This window comes from Equus przewalskii, chromosome 24, assembly GCF_037783145.1.
Source record: "Equus przewalskii isolate Varuska chromosome 24, EquPr2, whole genome shotgun sequence".
Taxonomy (NCBI): domain Eukaryota; kingdom Metazoa; phylum Chordata; class Mammalia; order Perissodactyla; family Equidae; genus Equus; species Equus przewalskii.
The window spans coordinates 19,921,719-19,931,188 of record NC_091854.1 but is presented as its reverse complement, the minus strand read 5'-3'; the positions used below and the strand labels follow the sequence as shown (position 1 = coordinate 19,931,188).

The following is a 9,470-nucleotide window of genomic DNA, read 5'->3' as shown; positions in this document are numbered from 1 at the left end:
AAGTTTAAAAATGAGAGATACAAATGTAAATGATATCCCTAATTGCTCTCAAGGGAATTGTGGGTTCTTAAGTATTTGAGACCAAAAAGTACTTCTATTAAATTTCAGACTAGTAAAGTACATAAATTAAAAGTTACCATAAGGATAGAAAAGATTGAGAGAAAGGTTCATTTTAAATATAATTGTGAGGGTTAATTTTTTTTCTTAAAGAGTGGCTCTGAGCTAACATCTGTTGCCAATCTTATTTTTTTTTCCTTCTTCTTTTCCCCAAAGCCCCCCAGAACATAGTTATATATTCTAGTTGTAGATCCTTCTGGTTGTGCTATGTGGGACCCCGCCTCGGCATGGCCTGATGAGTGGTGCCATGTCCGCACCCAGAATCTGACCAGCAAAACCCTGGGCTGCTGAAGTGGAGCCGTGAACTTAACTGCTCGGTTACAGGCCAGCCCCTGTGATGGTTAATTTTATGTGTCAACTTGACTTGGCCACAAGATGCCCAGATATTTGGTCAAACATTATTCTGGGTGTTTTTGGATGAGGTTAACATTTTAATGGGTAGAGTAAGGCAGACTGCCATCTATAATGTGGGTGGGCCTCATCCAATCAGTTGAAGGCCTAAATAGAACAAAAAGACAGATCCTCCCGTAAGTAAGAGAAAAATTCCCCAACTGACTGCCTTTAGAATTTGTCTATACCATCAACTTTCCTCGACCTGTGCCTGCTGGCCTTTGGAACTGGACTCACGGGTCTCCAGCCTGCCATCTACACTGAGGATTCTGACTTGTCAGTCTCCATAACTGCAGGAGCCAATTCCTAGAATAAATCTCTTTCTCTCCCTCTGTACCATCCTATTGGTTCTGTTTCTTTGGGGAATGCTGCCTAACACAGTAATGTCTGTGCCATTAGCTAATTTTATGCTTATTTTAGTGCTTTGCACGGTGTGGATGCTCAATAGGTAGCTGAGTAATTTATTAATCGTCGTGCTCTTCGGCTTCACAGCCAAGTAGACAGTTTTGGATTCTAGCTCTGCCACTTACTAGCTGTTGAGACCTTGGTCAATTCTGTGCCTCAGTTTCTTCATCTTTAATATCGGGAAGATAATATTAATTTCCATAGAGGGTTGTTGTGAGTATTAAATGAGGTCAAGGGAGGAAAGGAAAGTAGAAACTGTGATGAAAGCTCTGACCATTTACACCCTTGCTGGGCCTTCCTTGTGACCAGTCTTCCTTTTATCCAACAGCACACGGGCCGGAATGTGGTCTGTGGTTGCTCTCAGAGAGGACACGGGCCTACGTGGCAGGTCACAGTTGTGCAGTGGACCCAGCTCAGCCTTCCCTCTCTGGGGAAGCTTGACACCAATCACAACAGGCCAGTGCTCCGAAAAGAGTGGTTCTGAACTCATGTAGTGTGAAGATTGATTTTTTAATGTAAAACTTCTTTTTTGCATTATTCTATCAACTGAGGAAACACACAAGGACAAAAAGCTTCTAAGGATTCAGGAAGCCTTTTTTTTTTTTTGTAAAGATTTTACTTTCTTTTCCTTTTTCCCCCTAAAGCCTCCCAGTACATAATTGCGTATTTTTAGTTGTGGGTGCCTCCAGTTTCGGCATGTGGGACGCTGCCTCAGCATGGCCCAACCAGCGGTGCCATGTCTGCGCCCAGGACCCGAACCAGGGAAACTCCGGGCCCCGAAGCAGAGCGCGAGAACTTAACCACTAGGCCATGGGGCCAGCCCCTCAGGAAGACTTCTAAGTGAATTTATATGAGGAACTCAGGTACTTCCCAACGTCCCCAAGTCCCTCAAGATCTGATGAAATGAAGCCCGGACGCCACTCCCAGGGCCTGTAACAGGTGAAGGGCTGTTCATGTTTCTTGCTCTTGAGTTCCTCATGCTTCCCTTTATTCCCACTTTTTTTGCTGTTTGGGATGAGCCCTGGGACGAATCCAGAAGCTCAGCCCCTTAACCAGTTACCATAAAAAATTTAAGCATACCCAGAATTTTCTGAATGTGGTAGTTTTCCTGAAAATCTGAGAGGTTCCATCACTCACGACATAGCCTCGCCCTATCTTGCTGCCTGTACTCCTCGCTTTTCTGCTCAGGGCCTCTCAAAACCCGTGCTCCTGCTGACAATCCTCCCATTGATCACGTGCCCCCCGACCAGGAGAGAGTCCTCTTCCTCTCTCCGATAGCTTTTCCCTTGCGAGCGTGTCCCTACCGGATCAGTCTGCCTGGCTCCCCCAACCCGTCTGACGTTCCATTACTCACTGGTAAAGCGTCCATTTTTGTGTTGTGTATGGTGGTACATATGTTAGACATGTCATTTATACAATCCACAGACAAGGTCTGCTGTGTGTATGTATTTAGGTCTCCTTTAATAACTACAGTGGTCGAGGGGTCCCAGAACCCAACTAGAGGACCACTTCCATAAGAATGTCTCTACTATCAATAAACTATGGAGATATTATTATTATTGATTTACTTATATTTTCATTCTTGTCTACTCTTGTCTCTTAACAAAAACCTAAAGTTTACTCCATTTAAAAAATACTTGTATCTATTTCTGTATACCCTAAATTTTTCCCCTCTTAAACTTTAAGCATATATTTGTCTTATTATATTCCAGAGATTAGTCAACAAATTCAGTATACTTCAATATTTTATAGGCATTGATCTTTCCCACTTTTGGTTTTGACCATTCCATCCTGAATAATGCTGATTTGTCCCCATGTTTTAGCTCCCAGCTCTCTTACTGCACCAGCGTGGGAACATTATGGATAGTCAATATTTCCTACCCACCCACTTGCCCTGATGTCAATACCATTTGCTAATGGTATTAATATTAGAAAAGGAGGCAACTGTCCATTTTCTTCTCACTGGATTGTTTAAGAGAAAATGCTGATATGACATTTTAACAGTTTATAGAGTTTCTTCTGTAAAAGACTGTTTTGCAGTAAAGAAAACGTGGAAAAATTGGATTTCAATTCTTCTAATCAGTAAGCCAAGATATTGGCTCATTGGACAGTCTTAGTTTCTGTAATACAGCTAGGCACTATTTGGAACCAGGGGTGTAGCATTATTTTTACTTTCCCTATTGACTATCACTGATTCCTCTTGCAAAATCGCCCCCTTCCATGAGAAAACATCATCTGTCACCCAACTGTTAAGCTCTGGACCATGGAGTGCAGTGACTACTGGTGTGTGCATAGTCAGCATCTTCAGGGAGGAGGTTTTGGGTTTAAAATTCTAATATTCAGAAAATACTTACTGAACATCCACTATGTACATACAAGGTGCTATACCTGGTACTGGGAATATAAAAAAGGAACAGAAATGCTCTGATCATCAGGGGGCTTATAGTTCAGAGCGAAGACCAGGAAGTCAGAAAATAATGATGACACAAAGCAGAGAGTGCTAACCTCCTGAGAGACAGAGCGAGCTGATGGCACTGCAGAGAAGGGAGAGAATGCACCCACTGGAACCAGAGAAGACGTCATTAGTGGAATCTTAGTGGCACCTGAAACAGTAGTCAGTAATGGGTCAGGGAGAGAGTGTGAGACAGAAGGCAAGGCTCGGAGGTGGAAAAATGGAGGAAGGTACGAGAGCAAGTAATTGTGTGAAGGAAAGTAGTGAAATTTCAGCCTGCAAAGGTAGGTTGGGTCCTACCAAGAAGGATCTTCAGTATCAGGCTAAGGAAGTTCAGTTACCACTGATTCCCTCCAAGCTCTGTAATTCTAGTGGGTCCTATTATTTTTGGTGAGGAAGATTGGCCCTGAGCTAACATCTGCTGCCAATCTTCCTCTTTTTGCTTGAGGAACATTGTCGCTGAGGTAACATCTGTGGCAATCTTCCTCAATTTTTTTGTATGTGGGACGCTGCCAGAGCATGGCTTGATGATTGGTGCATAGGTCCACACCCAGGATCTGAACCTGTGAATCTTGGGCTGCCAAAGCGAAGCCCACAAAGTCAGCCACTACGCCACGGGGCTCGCCTCTAGTGGGTCCTATTTTTATAATATCGTGTGACCTGACACATCCTGGTTAATCTGTTTATGTGCCTACTGATTGTATTAGTTTGTGAGCCATTCAAAGTCCTGATAAGTCATTTATTTATATTCCCGTCATAGACACCCAGTAGGATACCTGCCATATGGAAGGAGCTTGAAATGTGGCATTAACTGAAGCCCATCTCAAGTTTCATTTTGTTGCATGAATATCATTCATTACTTGAAAATCACACATGCTATAGTTTCATAAAGAGGCAGCTTTTAAAAGTTGGCTTTTTCTCTGAGGGTTACTGATTCTCGATTTTCTTACTGAATTCGGCAGGATCCGTTTTGAGATGAGTTGCAGCTTCAACAGACTGCAACAGCTGTTGTCAGCTGGGTGATTATATTTCATATCCTCAATTTTGGAGAGCAACAGTGTGTGGATGATTTGGATTCTCAATTGCCTTGGAAAAGGCAGGTAATAGTCAGCATTTACTACAGCAGTTTTAAATGGAAGATATAAAAATAAAAAACTTTTGATGGTCCTCATTTTCTATAACATAAAGTTCAAATTTTTGCATAGCTTTCAAAACTTATAGCAATTTGCCCAAAGGAACCTTTTTAACTCGTCTTCTGCTGCTCTCCCCCTTGCGTCTACGTTTCAGCCAGAGATAAGTCCTCACCCTCTCTGGTTATGTCATCTATTCCATCCTCCTGTCTTTGCCTGTGCTATTCCCTCTGCCTGTGGTACACTAGGGTAAGCTAGAGATTGTAACAGATAAACTCCCAAATCTCAGGGGCTTCGTACGATTAAAGTACGTTTATTTTTTGCTCATATCGTAATCGAATACAATCACTCTTTGAGGGTGGCCTTTTCCCACGTGTTTTCAGGGGCCCACTTTTCTTCTAAGCTGTGGCTCTCCCATCTTCACAACATGACTCCCAAGGTTGTCCTAGTCTTCTCCAGTCTCTCCTGGTGGAAGGGAAAGAGCATGGAGGGTCGTGAGTCAGAGGCTAAATGGACCAGGCCTGGAAGAAACAGAGGTCACTTCTGCCCACATTTCATTGGTCAGAACTCAGACACAGGGCTGTGTCTAGCCACAGGGGAGCCTGGGAAGCATAATCTAACAGTGTGCCCAGGAGAAAAAGGAAATAGTTCTTGTTGACTTGCTAACCAATGTCCTCCACAGTCTGTCATTCTGGTCACAAATTGTCTGTTCCTTTCTTCCTCTCTTTTATGGAACATACTCTTTCTCCATCAGAGGCAACCCAAAGACCGATGACGTCAGTGCGGAAGCACAAAGTTTGGGATCTTCAGGTGAAGTACTATCTTCTCCATGGTGTCTGGATGGGGCTTCTTGTGGTGATCTGTAAATAAAAAGATAAGCTATTCGTCTTTTCTTTCTCTCAGTGTATAATGGTGGATCAGGGACAGGATACCTACAATAAAAACTCTCTTTTGGAAAACAGAAGAATGGAAGACATCAGCAATTACTGATTGCTGGTGTGTATGAAACCTTACTGAGCAGGCGTTCTGATGGTCTCCTGCCCTGTGGTTGGGAAGTTCCTTGATTAGATTCTGATTCTGCTCTCTCGGTGGAACTCCCTTGTCCACGGCCTTTGGTCCATCCTCTGGGAGGATCTTCCATTATTCTTCATGGCCACACTTGAACAGGACATTTGGGAGTGTGTCCTTCCTGAGGGATATACAGTGTTCACAGTGTGCTTCCTGCTTGTGCAATTGTGAGGTCGTAAGTTTTGCTTTAATGCTCAGATAGTCAAAGATTTTTTCAGGTTTCCATCGTGTTTATTTGGCAGTGCAATTAACTCAGAAACTTAGAAGGTTTCTGATCTGTTAGCTTCTAGTCAGTTCCACCTGCCAGTAAATGCATCCAAAGTTTGCATAGATGTCATTCTCAAGTCTCATTTATTTATTTGCTTCCTTGCCCCCATGCCCTTCTTTCTCAATTAAGGTGGCTACCTTGAGGCCAATCGGTTTGGGTGGAGGCCACAAATCTTTGCAACAAGACTGAGGTTTTTAAAAAAATTTAAATGAGTAATTCTCATTGATTGTTGATCATATTACAAAGAGTAATACAATATTAAAATATATCATCCTCAGTAAATTAACATTCACTTCGAAAATCGTATTGTTACAGGTAAAATATAACATACAGAACTTTCATTTAAAAATACAAATTTTATGCAAATGTTTTAGATTTTGGATAAGATATATCTTAAAATATTATGAAAAATATTCTTTATTCTGAAACAATGTAAGAAAAGAATACCCAAATCCCTCTAAAACCTCTAGTTCTAGTTAGTTATCCGTTGCTGTTTGTGGTAACATTACAAGAAAACACATTTTATGCTGCAATCATCTGTTGAGTAATTAGAATAAAACAATGTTGACATACACATTAGGTTGAACATTACTTAAATATTTTTAAAAACGGTGTCCTTTCATTTATTTAATTAAAAAAATTTAAATACACACAAATTTTATTCTAATATTCTAGAAAGGTTTGGAAACATTTTTCTTAATTTTTAGCACTGAAATCTATCCTAATGCCTTTAGCGATAGTCCTTGTAACGAAGTGAAATCAACATTTTGTGGTCTTAGTTGTTTATAGGTCTTAGTTATGTTTGTGAGAGTGATGAAGTAGCCCCATCTTTCCATTTTTCTGTATGTCTGAAATCACAGTTCTGCACAGTGGACACGTTTTCTCTCTATAAAACCATAAGGTGCTGCTCTCTTCGGAAAATATACAGTGACTGGTGGGAAGAATAATCTTCTGAAATTCAGCTTATTGAACAAATATCATCCACAACAACAAGACACTCAGTAACTTGGTCCTGTAAAAAATATTCACAAAATATCTGTCTGAAAGTTCTCAGATATCCAAAGAAATCCAAAAGCATTAAAATGAAGTAGAATAAAACCAGTAATATCCTAAGAATCTAACTAGTTGTATTACCAAACTCCCCATAGCCAATAAGGTAACGAAACCAAACTGGGATGAGAACAAAATTCAGTAATACTGATGCAATTCTTCTAAGAGCACATACCAGTAACCCTTGGATTTGAAAGGTACAATGAAAGAAGGCACCAATAAACTCAGGCATTTCGAGCCTATGAAAAGGAATTTCAGAATGAAGTCTGTAATTCCAATAATCCAAAGAACTTCCCAGAAGCTCGGATGATCCAAAATAGGATTTAAAAGGATTAAGCTGTAATAAAGTTACTGAGAATGAAAGAGAACAGAAGATCCTTCTAAGAATACCGGTAACCAAGCATCCGAATCTTGGAGCACCTTTCTCCCAGAAAAGCCTGATTTACAACGCTTTTATTTGCACACATAAAGGTTGTTAGAAGCCCAGTTACAAGAGAAAGTCTGTATATTTCTGGAACTTAGATTTTCAGCACATCCTTTAGGCACGGAGTTTATCTGGATACGAACATCTCCAGGATGAAGCCAGGACCTTCTCTGGTCCATCGTGTCTCGTGGGCACTTTGGGAGGCTGAGGCAGCCTCGCTGCTCGTAGTTCCTGGAGGACCGGCGTGGCCCTTGAATACTTTTTCTCTGACCTAAATTTCTTTGTGTGAGGGCTGTGTTTCCTCCCATGACAGCGAGTAGACAGAGGCCTCATAGTGGTGGCAGGAACAGCAGGAGACGCTGTCTCAACCCCTTCGTCAGGACTGTCACCCTCAAACCCCACCATGACCAACTGTGGTTGGCCCAGTGGCAGCAGCAGAGCTGGGATTTTATGGGCTTTTCTGTTCAAATTTTCTCCAAAATTGTCTTTTAAAATTTGGGGTTTAATAGCTTTGGTACAGCTTTCCTAGTCAGGCCCTCAATTTCTGAATCCTCAATTTCTGCTTGCAAACTGGCCAGGTGTTTCCTGAGCTCATTTCTTATAATACTTTGCCTGAGGCACAAAGTAAAAGCAAGCCCACAGTTATTCCCTTGCTAACCCCTTCCACCAAACCCATGGTCCCAGGAGGCATGTGGCCTGCTGTCCAAGCTGTCCTGGGCAACAATTGAACCAAATGTTGTGCCGCTGTATAATCTGGGCATCCGTCTTTACAGCACTGTTACAGACTCCTTTTTAACAAGTCTTGAACTCAAATGGTGCAAGTCCTCCAACTTTGTTCTTTTTCAAAGCTGTTTTGCCTATTAGAGGACCTTTGTGGTTCTGTATGAATTTTAGACTCATCTGCTCAATATCTACAAAAAAAGCATGCCAGGATCAGGAACTGAAGTGGGGAAGCAGGGGTCCACGAGGAGAGCTGGCACTTCAGGGAAGTCACTAAGTAGCCCTCCTGAAGACCTGGTGTGGTGGACAAGGCAGAGCTTGAGGGAAATCTGCTGAGAGGGACCGCGAAGGGAGCTGCTTGTTGGAGGTGGTCATGGAGAGGACATGACCTCTGGCTGACTCTTGAGCTGGACCCGGGCAACTGGACGCTCCTCACCTCTCCCCTGTCCTTGGCCTGTATGCTCTGCCTACCATTCCTACAGTGCGAGCTGTTCAAAGGACACAGCCTTGAGATAGTAATGTGGTTTTGAGACCATGTGGTCAGCATGCATGACTGGACCCAGTTAAAGCCCCTATATACACTTCTAAGATTTGGTGGGTGGGCGCAGAGATCTGCTTATCTTGCTGCCTCCCAAGACAAGCCTTGTAAGTCAGTTCCCTTTCTTATTAAACTTGCCACCTCCCAGTCTGGGGTGAGCTGCCTCTTTCTTCTGTCTCTCCCTGCCCTCCATGTATGGGGCTGGTTTCAGACTATACCTGGGAAGGTCCTGAGGTTGTGCGCTGACACTGATGTAGAGGTCTGTGGAAGTCTGTGACCTGGGCCTAGCCATTGCCTCTGTGAATTTGCAGTCAGGCATGTGGTCATGGGATGATGTTGGTCAGCGGGGCAGGCAGATGGGAAGACCAGCTGGACCTGAAGGCAGAAGCGGGTGCAGAGTGGGAAAGAAGAGTGAGGACAGACGGGTACCTGTTGGCGTCTCTTAGTCTCTCTCTCCTCACCTCTAACCATGACGGCCTTCAGAGTGTAATGGCTGTGGCTTCACTTCTCTTTCCAAATCTTTTGCAAGTTTCTCTTTTGGCCCAATTTAACCTGTAACCAAACAGGAAAGGGGATTCTAAAATGTAGTCCCAACTTAGGCAGACTGACACAAAATAAAACCACTTTCACTTTCCTCTCTCTGCATCACCGTCTTCATCCAACCAGCCATCACTTCCTGTTGATTCCAAATCATTAATATCTCTGCATTATGACCCCTTCTCTTCTCTGCCATTGCCCTTCTTTAGTTCAACCCTTCACATTTTTTATGTCTGGATTACTGTAATAGCCTCCTAACTTGCGGTTACATTAAGTATGGCCATGTAGGTTGTGCACTGCACAACTCTGGGGGCGCCATTCACAGACCACATTTAATTCCCCTCCCCAGAGTTTGTGCAGTGTACAATACG

At 42.8% G+C, this 9,470-nt stretch overlaps 1 pseudogene; it reads right to left on the bottom strand.

Moving 5' to 3' along the window:
- Positions 1-6,626: 6,626 nt before the first annotated feature.
- LOC103550251 (E3 ubiquitin-protein ligase RNFT1 pseudogene) lies at positions 6,627-9,033 on the bottom strand (annotated as a pseudogene).
- Positions 9,034-9,470: the final 437 nt, after the last annotated feature.